We start from the raw sequence: 11,936 nt of genomic DNA, 5'->3' as shown, positions 1-11,936 counted from the left end.
GCAGCCACATTCCAGCAGCAGGGATGTGCTGCTTTCCGATGCATTAGGGAAGCAAAAGCAGAGCTGCCACCAAAAAGGGGCACATTTTTCGCAGCCCCCAGGGGACAACCAGGCCCAGTGGCCATTTGGGGACGTCCAGGCGTGCCCTGCCCTCCCTGCTGCAGAGCCAGCAAGTGTGACAAGCTCTGACATCACAGCTGGGAAAATAACATGTTATTTTCCCAGCTTGGATGTGACTTTCCCTGCTATTACTGGCAGCGACCATCTTTGGAGGAGAAAGCAGTGGAGGGCTGTCAGGAGAGGGGAGAGAAATGGTTTTCTGGGCTGGTGGAGCCTATCTAACCCCCGTGTGCTGCAGGGAAGGGGGGAGGCTGTGCAGGGGTGCCCCATTCCCTCCATCTCATTGCTTTCAGCAGCAAGTCCATGCTGAAGGTGCAGATGCACGTGGGGGTCCTGTGGGTTGTGCTGAACAGCCACCCCAGTGTGGTGCTCAGTGTTGAACCAGCTTTATTCCTCCCACACCAGCCCTCTCCCAGATGGGGAAAAGGGCTTAGAACCTCATCAGGAACCATCTCCTGGTGGCATCATCCACAAAACAATGGGAGCAGAGCAGCTTCTGTCCTGCGTGCCAGGGACAGATGCTGTGCTGGCCTGTGGGACAACGTGTAGCCCTGTGAGCTGTGAGCATTCCCTCCTGTGCCCATTCTTGCCCATGGCAGAGTTCTCCACTGAAAAACTGGAGTTTGAAAGGATTCAGTGCAATGAGGAGCTGATATTTTTTTGGGAGGGAAAAAAAAACCCAAACAAAACAGCAACAACAAAAAAAAGTGTTTCAGCAGAAGTTTCTTGTGTCCCAAACCTTGAGAAATGCTGGATGTTCTCTGGGAGGACTCAGCTGGGCCACCTCTCCCCTGGGTGCTTAAATTATCAGCTGGAAAAAGCCATTTAACTTGAATATCCTCCAGTATTCCAGTGCCACAGTCCTTTGGAGCGCAGATCCGAGGGTGTTCTTGCTGCACCTGCTGGGGTGTCCAGTGAAGTTTTTGGCTGCAGGTAGAGAATGAATGTTGTGTGCCACGGCAGCTCCAGCTCCTCAGGAAGCACAGGGCTGCTCTCTGAGGCAGTGGTGGATGTGACTCTGGTCAGCCTTGGAGGAGCAGCATGTGTTGGCTTCCAGCTGGGCTGCAAGCGGATCGTGCAGGTAAGGCAGAGCTCAGTGTATTCAAAAAGCCAAGTCCAACCCAGCGTGAGTCTTGCAGAAGGAAAAATCCTCCCAGAAATCATGGAGTCACAGGACAGATGAGACCCACCACGTGCCTGCCCTTTCCCTTGGTGCAGCACCAGGGACTGCAGTGATAGGGCGCTGTGAGTCACGCACCACACGTTTAATTAGTTTAGTACTTTAATTGCTATCAACCTTTCCAGTTCCCATGATTTGGTGGTTTCTCACTGTCCCCTTTGCAGTTTCCCACAGTCCTTCCACCCACCCCTTGTGTGTCTCAGGAAGGTATTCTGGGGGCTGGAGCTGGCACAGTGTGAACAGCTCCTGAACCACCTGGAACGCCCCAGCAGAGGCATTTTGGGCTTTCACAGTGACAGGCTTGTTTCTGCAATGCCCACCTGGCTGTGTAAGGGCCGTGAACATGGGCTGGGGGCTCCCCATTCCTGGGGCAGAGCTGCCCTGGGAAGAGCCCAGAGGGACCCTGGGAGGAGACTTGGGTCGCTGCTGCACTTTGAAGCTCTTCTGCACGTTCCCCCACACATCATCCAAGCTCCAGGCAGCCCCTTGGTCTGGGGGTCCCTGAGGGTGCCCTTGGGAGGCTGCACCCCCTCTTTGCACAGCAGGCCATGCCTTGGGGCCGCTCTGCCACTCTCCCAGGCTCTGGGGAAGGGCTTGTCCGGGGTCACCGCAATCGATATCTCATCTGCAGGCTCTCCTAGCGGAAGTGATGGTATATTGGAACATGGTAATGGGTCTTGTCTAGTGGAAAAGGCTAATCTTCCCCAGCTGTACAGGATCTCCGCAGGTGTCCTCCAGCTCTCCCCGCTGCCACCAGCCCTGCAGCCAGCCCAGGAGCACACACTCTCCTTTAAAGCTGCAGCAGTCCAATTTACTGCTGTCCCAGTGAGGGAGAGTCGCCTCCAGCCTGGCCCTGCGGGGTATAGAGCCATGTCCAGGGCTTCCCAGTGAAGGACTGGCACCCCAGGTGGTACCACACAGCTCATGTTTGCTGGCTCAGAGAAGGTGATGTGTCCTCCACAGGTGGCATTTCCCCAGAGAGAGGAGGAGGAGGATGTGGGGATGATGCCAGGAGGGATGTGGACCCCCAAAGTGCCACCTGCAAGCGTGGGTGGGAAGCAGGCACATGCCCCAGGGAAAAGCAGGGGTGACAGCTCCTTGCTGTTAATTTGGCTCCTTTGGCAATGCTTTTGCTGCCTGGTGGGGTTCCCCACCTGGAACTTGTCCTGTTTTGCCCATCCCTAGGGATTGCTAGCAGAGCCAGGTCTCCCATTCCCCTGCCCAGCTGTCTGTCACATTCAGATGGGCTCTGGGCCCAGGTGGTCCTGTTTTTTTAAGCTGCCCAGCCAGCTCTGGCTGCTGCATCCCTATGGCAAAATCAATGTTCCCATATATCTGGAGGTGGGGGTAGATGTAATTGCCTGGTTTAAGGTTTAATATGCACATGGATTTTAGTGTGGATTGCCAAGAACAACTCAGAACAGTGCACAGGTTTGGGCAACCCAGGGGCTCAGACGTGGCCAGGGTGTGTGCAGCCCCCAGATGTGGGCTGTAAAATGAGGAGCCCAGGGACCTGGAGGGGCCCATCAGAGGCTGAGTCACCATCAGAGACTCAGATGCACAAGAGTCGAGCCAAAGATTGTGCTAAGTTTGTTTGGGGCAGGGATTTTTCCTGCAAAAGATGGTAAGAATAGATGGGTCTTCAAAGAAAATTCCCAGAGAGACAAAGCAGCTGTGGGGCTGCTGGGTTTTTGCTTAAACTTTATTTTGTTGGGCAAAGAAGTGGATCACTGGGTCCATGCAAGGAGAAGGAATGATGTTTTGCAGGAAGAAAGCAGGGAGGTCTTGTGTGGTTATACCCTATGGGACTGTGTTCCCCTCACATCCCTTCCTGGGGTCCCATCTCCCACCTGTGTGGTGTGTGGGAGGAGACCCCAGCCCACCTCTCCCACAGGTGGGGCAGAAACTCCTCTTTTGCTACCCAGTATCATGTCATTTTCTGCAGGTGGTTGTCCCTGGGCCAGGGCACCAAGGACGTTGTCCCCTCAGCAGGGACACTGGTAGCAATGGTGCACCCACAGGAAAACCTCGGGATTCCCCATAATGAGCATTTGGTTCCCATTTTCCTCTGGAGATGGGGCTCCAAGCAGTTCCTGGGAGTGGGGAAGGTGCCCTGGGCCCTGCACACGGGTCAGAGGGCTGCGGCACAGCACGGTTATTAAATGTTCCCAATCTTTCCAAAGGGAAAGCCATCCCCCCGGTGAGGTTGGGAGTCGCCGGTCGTGAGCTTCCCAGGCAAGGGGGGAGATGGTCGCCTTTGTAAACCCCTTAACAAGGTGGCTTTGTCTCCTCCTTTAACAAGAAGCTCCCTTGCTCCTTCCCCGGGAGTTTCCCAACGCCGGGTCCCTGAAAGCCAGCTTTATGCTCCGGCCGGGGACGCGCTGCCATGGGGCCGGCAGGGATCAGAGGGACACAGGGGCCCTTCTGCACACCCCTGACAAAGGCTGCCCCGGGGGGACAGAGCGTCAAAGCTCAGCCGGCTCAGGGGGGGACAAGGGACCCACAGAGGAGGCTGCGGTGTGAGCCCACCGTCCATCTGGTCACTCGATCAGGCGGGCAGCGACCCAGCGATGCTCAGGGAGGGCCAGGGGGGTCCTTCTGGTCTGTGTCCCCTGGAGAGGGGGCGGGGGAAGCGGCTGGGAAGGGACAGGTAGGTTTTGTTGGCCGCAGGTAACCGGATCCACAGCTGTTGGTGCCTCCCTGCCCTCTCCTCTGGCTTTGGCAGGGGGTGAGATGGGAGGTGGGAGTGAGGAGTTGAGGGCTGGAAACTGAGACCTCCATTCAGAGGGGGTGCTTTCCCTCAGCTGGATGGAAATGGATTTGGAGAAAGCCTTGGGGTGTCTCTGCTCTGGCACCCAACAGCTCTCTGGGCTGGACCAAGGCACGTGCAGCAGTAGGAAGGGACCACTTGGGAGTGATCCTCGGCTATGAGGGGTATCCTGGTCATGGCAGAGGCATCACCCATCCCCATGCCAGTGTCCAAGCTCCCCTCTGCCAACTCCTTGTCCTTCCCCAGTGGCTCTGCTGGCCTCTGCTCAGTCTGGGAGCTCTTGCCCTTCCCTTGTCCCACCAGTAAGAACCCTGTCTCGCCTCCCCCCTCCAGCCATCTGCCTCTGAGCCCCCCGCCCAGATTTACTGTCACGCGTTAAAGCCGTGGCTCAGCGCCGGGTCAGCGTGTCACGGTGGCCCCTCATTGATTTGTTTTACCTCCCCTTGGCTAAAGCACTTTGGCCCTGGCCCCCTCAGTGGTGTAAGGGGCTTCCCAAGGCCCTCGGTTCTCCCCTTGCCCATCCTGATCCTGCAGAGCCAGACCCTGCGGGCGCAGGGCAGTGGGCAGCCAGCTGAGCCGCTGATCCCCTGACCCTCCCCGGGGCACCTAATGTGCCTCCCTGGTTTATCTGGATCAATATTTCTGCAGAAGCAATGAAGATCCCTCCAGGGAATTAAAGGATGGGCGGGTCCTGCCTGTTTGCACAGCCCCGTGGCTGGTTTAGTGCTTGGCTGGGCTGTGTCCTTGCCAGGATTTGGGAGGGGAGGGAGACCCCAAATCAATGGTGCCAGCTCGGAATGGGGGTGTCTGGGGTCTGCTCCTTGCAGTGTGTGAGTCTCAGGCTCTGCACTGGGGCGCAATGACCAGGATATCTTTTGAGTCCAACACCTGAGGAGCTGGGATGGCTTCAACCTTCAAGCAACAGGCATGGGGCTGCTTTGGTGGGGTTTGCTTCTGACTCCCAGCATTTGGGCCTGGGTGAGGGATTCTGAACTCTTTTATTTGGTGTTTTCATAGGAGCCTGGAAAAAACAACAAAGAATGAACATGAACTTAATAAACCCAAGCAGTGAGAGACCTCTCTAGTACAACAGTCTCCAGCCCTTCTTGACACATGCTGAGGGATGCCCAAGGCACGAAGGCTCTCGCTTTCATGGCTTGGGCTAAGGGTATCAAGGAAAGGAACACGTGGACAAACCTCCAATGCCACCACACAGGCTGCATCACCCCTGCTGAAGGCACCATGCCTCCAAAAAAACCCCTCCTGTCCCACAGCATCACCCCCAGCCCCTCCAACACCGTGCCCGCAGGTCCCTGCGCCGGTGGCCGGGGCAGATGCCCGTCAGCATGGGCAGCCCGAGGAGAAAGCTGAGGCTCTTGGCAACTCTGCCTTTGCTTTCAGCCTCGCCCTCTCGCTATTTATCGGTGACTTTTGTCCTTGGCCAGCTTAGCGGCTGAAAGGGGCTGTATTATATCACATGTAGGCAGCTCCTGGGGGGAGAGGGCCGCGCTTTCTGCGGGAACAAAGCGCGGGTTGGCTAATTCCCCTCTCCTCCCGCGGCACCCGGGTCCCATCTGGTTGACACAGTTTGCTCCAGTGTCTCCAGCTATTAAGCCCCCACTTGCCTGCTTGAATCGCTGCCGCTCCCCCCGCCCCTGTACCCTCGGCCCCTTTTTCTTGCTTTATTTTTCATTTTCCCTAAAGCCAGGCAGAACTTGCTCCGTGGAGTGATGTCAGATGTGTGCGAAGCAGACCAATAAAACCTAATGCATCCCCCTCTTTGTCTGCCGGCCTCTCCAGCGCCTCACATTTTCCACTCAGAAAGCCACTTAAAACACATCAGCAACAATCCCTCACAAAACAGCCACTTGTTGGCTAATTGTGCCGAGGACCCGCGCGCGCCGCATTGCGCTTTCCTGCCGAGGAGGGTCTAACGCTGCCACGGCTCCCCAGCGACCAGAGGGTGATGGGAACCCTCACCATCCACCAGGATCGGCCCCAGGGGGTCTCAACTGCTCTCCAGGGTGTGGTGGGGCAGGGATGCGGGATGAGGATGTTTCTATTCACCACGGCCTTGGGTAGGTCTGGGTCGGATGGAGAGGATGCTCACAGAGCCAGGAGTGGGGATCTGCTCAGGCCCCACTTTGCAGCAGGATGGATGAGCAGATGGACCCAGCAGAGCTGCCTGGAGCTCTCTGTCCTACCTGCTAATTCCTTCTGAGGAAGGAAAGCAGGCAGGCAGCTGCCTTGGGATGGGAGCTCAAGGTGGGAAGGAGATGTGTGCTGGGACCCCACCAGGCTCGGTGGCTGTGATCCTGGGCTCTCTGCCTGAAGGCTGGGAAGGGCTGGCTGCCCCGTGCTAATGGGAGAGAGTCCCCTTGCAGCTTAGAAGGATGCCAGTGGGTTTCACCAGAGGGAATGGAGACTCAGGTGCCCATGGAGGGCAGATAGCATGCAAGTGAGAGATGCTTCATGCTGTGAAGGGGGCAGAGGGGCTTGGACCTTTGCCTAATGGAGAAGCATCCAAAAAGCCCTCACCAGGAGGACTTTGGGCCCTTTGGGACATGGGAGAAGAGATCAGAAGGTGGGTAATCTCCCCCTCTGCATCCCAGGGGCAAGAGCATCCCTCTGCTCACCCTTCTACTCAGAAGGTCCCCCAGCACATCCAGCCTTCCCCCCCGGGACACAGACTGGTGCATGGAGTAGCTGTGTTTATTTTTCTGCAGAAAAACCTCTGTCAGCTTTTCCTGCTGCCACCCCCAGCTTGCTGGGGAACAGGACTGGAGCTGTGTGTAGTCTCTGCAGCCTGGTCTGGGGGCGGGGGGAGCTGTCACACCTTTTAGCTTAAAACTGCCTAATCACACCCTTGTTTGTGGCTAATTTGAGGCAGGCAAGGAGGTTCAGTGCCAGAACTGGCAGCCAGTGGTAGCGGGAGGCTCTTGGTGGGCACTGTGCTGGGCAGGCAGCCCAGAGCCCTCCTGGCAGGCACTGTGCTGCCAAGCACACCTGCCTGCACTCACCTGCCCACACTCACCTGCCCAGTTCGTTGTCACAGGGGCAGAGCAGGGTTCCAGAGACCCACAGAAGCCGTGCTGTCGCCTGCTCAGGCTCAGTGATCAGGCTGGACCCCTGCCACGCTGCCCCAGACAGCAGCAGCCAAGTGAATTGGAGGGAGCTGCAGGCAGCTGCCTGCCATTCCCACTGCCTTGTGTAGCTGCCAGACCTGGACACTGCTATGGGATGATGGGGGCAGGTCAAACCCCGCACCAGCCACACACCTGGGCAGCGAGCGGGTGTTGGGGGAAGAAGGGGTTAAGCTGAGCCAGTGCAGGCAGAAATCAGAGGATTACAGGTTTGTTGCCGGACTGTCCCATCTGTCACCAGCACAAAGACAAGCCCTGTCTCAGGGTGGGCTGTCAGCGAAGAGCCCACCACTACATTAGGACTCCATTAGGGGAGACTGGCGGTGGGAAATGGCAGCTGTCAGGGCACTATCATTTCTCCTGTAATTCCTCCCGTTCCTTTCTCAACTGCACTTAAATAGCAGGTCTACCCACTGGGCCAATTTTGCATTTTCTTCCTCCTGCTGCTCCTCTTCTTTCTTTAAAGCTGCAGCTCGCTGGGCCCCTTCCCTGAAGCCTGCCAGTGCCAGTGCTGCCTGTGCCTGCCTGTGGCATCTCCACAGGGAGAAGGGCTCTGGAGTGTTGGCAACACCTTGGCTATGGAGCCACAGTGATGCCAACCTGGTCTGCAATGGCACCACTGGGCTCTGTCATGGGACTCGCTGGCTCCTGACCTTGGCACGGGGAAGGGGGAGGTGGATCCCAACCTCCAAGGACAGGCAGTGTCCTTCTCATGTCCCATCGACTGGGACTATCTCTGAGCTGGTGAATGTTTCCTGGTCTGCCCTAAAGCCAGGCTGCCCGTGCAGGGCTGGCCTTGCTCTGTGAAGTGGGGTGGGCAGGACAGCAGCTGGTTAATGGGGCTGGGGACTGTGTCCAGTGGCTGTGGGCTGTGCTGGAGCAGGGTTTCTTCCTCCAGCCACCAAATCTGCCCAACCTTGCAGCATTTGGCAGAGACTCCCAGGTAGCACTGCCTGGTACAGTCATGTCCACCTTGGGGTGGGATGCTCCCCTGGCTCCACGCAGTCTCAGATCTGACCTAGAGGTAAAACTACGGACAACCAGGTTTCCTGATGGGACAAGATCACCTGGAAACTCTCAGGACCTGCAGAGAGCATCAGCTCGAGGAGCAGCCTCAGGGAAGCAGCTCAGCATGGTGGGAGTATCCATGCTCACAGCTTTCCCAGGAACCCCTGGGTCTTCCCCCACCCTGCCCTACCCTCACCGAGTCTCCCACCGGACTCAGCGCTGCCGCCGCACCAGCACTCCCTGTGGAGCCTCCTTTTCCAGCAGGAGATCAAAACAAACACTTGTGTGGGGAAGTGCATTGCAGTGGTGCTCGAAATAAATAACTAATTTCTGCCTACATGATCTCAAGGAGCAGGAGAGGCGTGAATAGCAGGGCCCGGTGTCGGGCTGACTGGACTCCCCGGTGCGGTAATTCAGAGGATGACAAACATAAGCCAAAGAAAAATGTTGAAAAATGGGCACTTCCCGCAGCCCTGAGCAAAGGAGCTATTGCAGGGTTTGGAAATAACGAAGGCAAAAAGAGGGAGAGAGGGGAATTTTCTCATTGAGACCAACTGAAGTGCCAAACAAGCTGCTATTATGGTGGCTTTGAGAGGCACAGGGAGGGGGTGATGGGGAGGAGAGCAGGGGGAAGGAGAGGAGGAAGATGGGGGAGAAGAGAGGGAGAGAGGGCTGGAGGAAGGGAGAAGAGTGGGGGATGTGGGGATGAAAGAGATGTGAGCAGCCAAAGGTGGGAGGTGACTGAGGGAGACGGAGAGAGGACCAAGTTGTGTGATGGTGGCAAAGCCATCACATGCCAGTGCCCCATCCCTCGCCCCAGGTCCCCTACATCTCCCTATCCATACCTCATCTCACTCCCAGCCACCTTCTACCCCCTGCAACCACCACCACCAAGAGGGAGAAAAAAGAAAAAAAAGGGGAAAAAAAAAGATGGAAAGAAGGAAAACAAAATATCTACAGTTGTCGAGACAAGAGGAGAAAAATAGAGGCAAACATCCATAATTTTCTCTGTGGGGCTTTGCAGTAATTGAGCCATTTGGATAAAAATAAAGGCAGCAGGCCCTTTAGGTAAGAGGAGCTTTTGCAATCCAAGAAGCCTGAATTATGCGTCTTGTATCACTTGAAACCCCCCACCACATCACCCCCCTCCGCCTCCCCCGTGCGACACCAAACCACTTTCCCTTTTCTTCCCCTTGTTTTTTTTTCCTCCCTCCTTTTTTAAGTACCCTGTCAAATGGCGTCCAAGGAGTGGAGAATTTCAGCTGTCACAACTAATTTCAGCGCGTGTGTGTGTGTGAAGGTGTGTGTGTGTCTTGGGCCGGGGGGGGAGGCGGGTGATGGAGGCGTAGAATCGCTCCTTGCTTGCTTTTTTTTTTTCTCCCCCCTGTTTTTTTATTCCTCAAAAGGAAGATTTACATCAGAAATTTGTTTCTAGAAGTGTTTAAGGCCTGTAATTTCCTACCTGATGTCTTCTCCTCGCAGGCTCCCTCCCAGCCATCCCTGCCCGTCCAGCACCGGGGCTGGTTGTCACCCTCCCAGCAGCCTCTATCCTAGTCCTGCCTGGCACTGAGTTTCCCCCATCTCTTTCTAGGGCTTGAGGCTGCCAAAATTCAGCTCTGGGTCTGGCAGGGAATGTTCCAGCTCCTCCCTGCCGGGAGAAGCACTGGGGGCTTTAGGATTCAGGCTCGGTCACCTCTGCAGCCACTTTGGGGTTGGCATTAGCCAGAGAGTCATGGGGTGAATCCTAATGAGAATGGGGCACCCCTGAGAGCTGAGTGGGGCTGTCAGGGTGATCCCTCCACCCAGGACCTGCTTGGGTGAAAGGGGCAGCTGGGGAGAGGCTGGTGCTGAACGTGTTGGGTCTTCCCAGCCAGGGTTAGGAAGGGAAAAAGTCCCTGAATCCAGCAAAGTCTTTGTGCTTTCTTTTTGCAAGAGAGGAAGAAGCAAAGCCAGAGGCATGGCTGGAGAAGTTGCCTCTGCCATGGCTGGAAGATGCTGGAATAGCTGAGGTGATACAGGTCCTTTTAGGCTGGACTGGATGGAGCTCTGAGCAACCTGGTCTAGTGAAAGGTGTCCCTGCCCGAGGCAGAGAGGTTGAATCAGGGTTGGAATAAGATCTTTGAGGTCCCTCCCAACCCAAACCAGTCTGTGATTCTATGATTCTATGGTTAAAATCCTTCCCCCATGGTCTCTGTCCCTTTCTCCTAAAATAAATGGACTTTTTGCTTAAGAAAATGATCCCAACATCAGAAAGGAGGAAAGGTTGGAGATCAGCCAGTGCAACAGAGATGACTGGCAGCAGACTGTGCATCCCAGTGAAGAAGCACGTTCCCTGCTCTTGGAAAGCCACCAGATAATTCCATCAGCCTCAGCAATTCCTGCCTACTTGTGTAGGCACAAATGAGATGCACGAAACTGGAAAGAACAAGAGCCAGCTGAGGAGGAAGCAGCGCTATGTGGGACATCACTTGGGTTTTGAATTTCATATTCAGGGCTTTGGGAAATGGGGTCTGGGATCAGGGAACCTTGGACTATTCCAGGTTCAGTGTGTAAACCAGACCAGGAGCTGGCTGCAGAATCGGGGAGGTATCATTCAAGGAGGACATCCCCAAAAAGCAGCAGGAAGAGCTGCACAGGGTCCTGCTCAAGGAACAAGCTTTGCATGTTTTTTGCATTAATCCTGGACTAACTGGTCCTTGCATCATCCTGGAGTCTCCTGCTGCTCTGCTGCAGTGGGAGGGATATGACTGGGCGCTGAACCAGACCTGGGGGCTCCATGGCAATGCATGGGCACCTCTGGGAGCTCCAGTGCTTGGCAGAGCTCCCCAGAGCACACGGACACTCCATGTCCAGGAGCTTTGTGAAAGGTGTCACCAATACCATGGCAGTGCCCAACCACAGCCCTGTGGGTCAGGAACACAGTCCTCAAACATATGGGCCAAGCCAGGCAGGGAACAGACGCTGTGGGTGATGTGTTTCCATGGAGGGGTTAAAAGGTGGCTCTGGTGGGGCACCTCTGCAACACCACAGCCGGGATGGAAGGGGTGGCACAGCCTGGCATGGGATGGCACAGGCACGGAGGGACAGGATGGCACAGGCAGGACAGGGTTGTAAGAGCAGGTGGAGGAATGGGATAGAACAGGCAGGAATGGGTTGGAACAGGCAGGGATGGGATGCTACAGGCAGGGATGGGGTGGAATGGGCAGGGATGGGATGGAAGGGGCAGGTACAGGATGGAACGGGCAGGAATGGGACGGCAGTAATAGGGATGGGATGGAACGGGCAGCGCTGAGATGGGACGGGCAGAAATGCGATATTACAAGTAGGGACGGGATGGAACAGGCAGGAATGGGTTGGAACAGGCAGGAACGGGTTGGAGCAGGCAAGGGCGGGATGTTACAGGCAGGGATGGGATGGAATGGGCAGGGGTGGGATGGCACAGACAGAGATGGGATGGAAGGGGCAGGGATGGGATGACAGGAGCAGGGACAAGAGCACGGGCGTTCCCGGCCGTCCCGCCGGGGGTTCCCCTGCTCTCCCATGAGGGGGGTCCTCTGGGGGGGTCCCGCAGGGGGCGTGCCCTGCGCTGGCCCCGCCCCTCTCCCCCACCCAATCCCCTCCCCGCCTGGTTCCAGCGGCCCCGCCCTTCCCCGCGCGCCCCCTCGACGCCCCGCCCCCTTAGGGCACTTCCGGCGGGAAGCGGGGGGCTCCTTCC

Source organism: Manacus vitellinus, unplaced genomic scaffold (genome assembly GCF_001715985.3).
Source record: "Manacus vitellinus isolate BGI_N305 unplaced genomic scaffold, ASM171598v3 scaffold_27_pilon, whole genome shotgun sequence".
Taxonomy (NCBI): Eukaryota; Metazoa; Chordata; class Aves; order Passeriformes; family Pipridae; genus Manacus; species Manacus vitellinus.
This window is presented reverse-complemented; position numbering follows the sequence as displayed.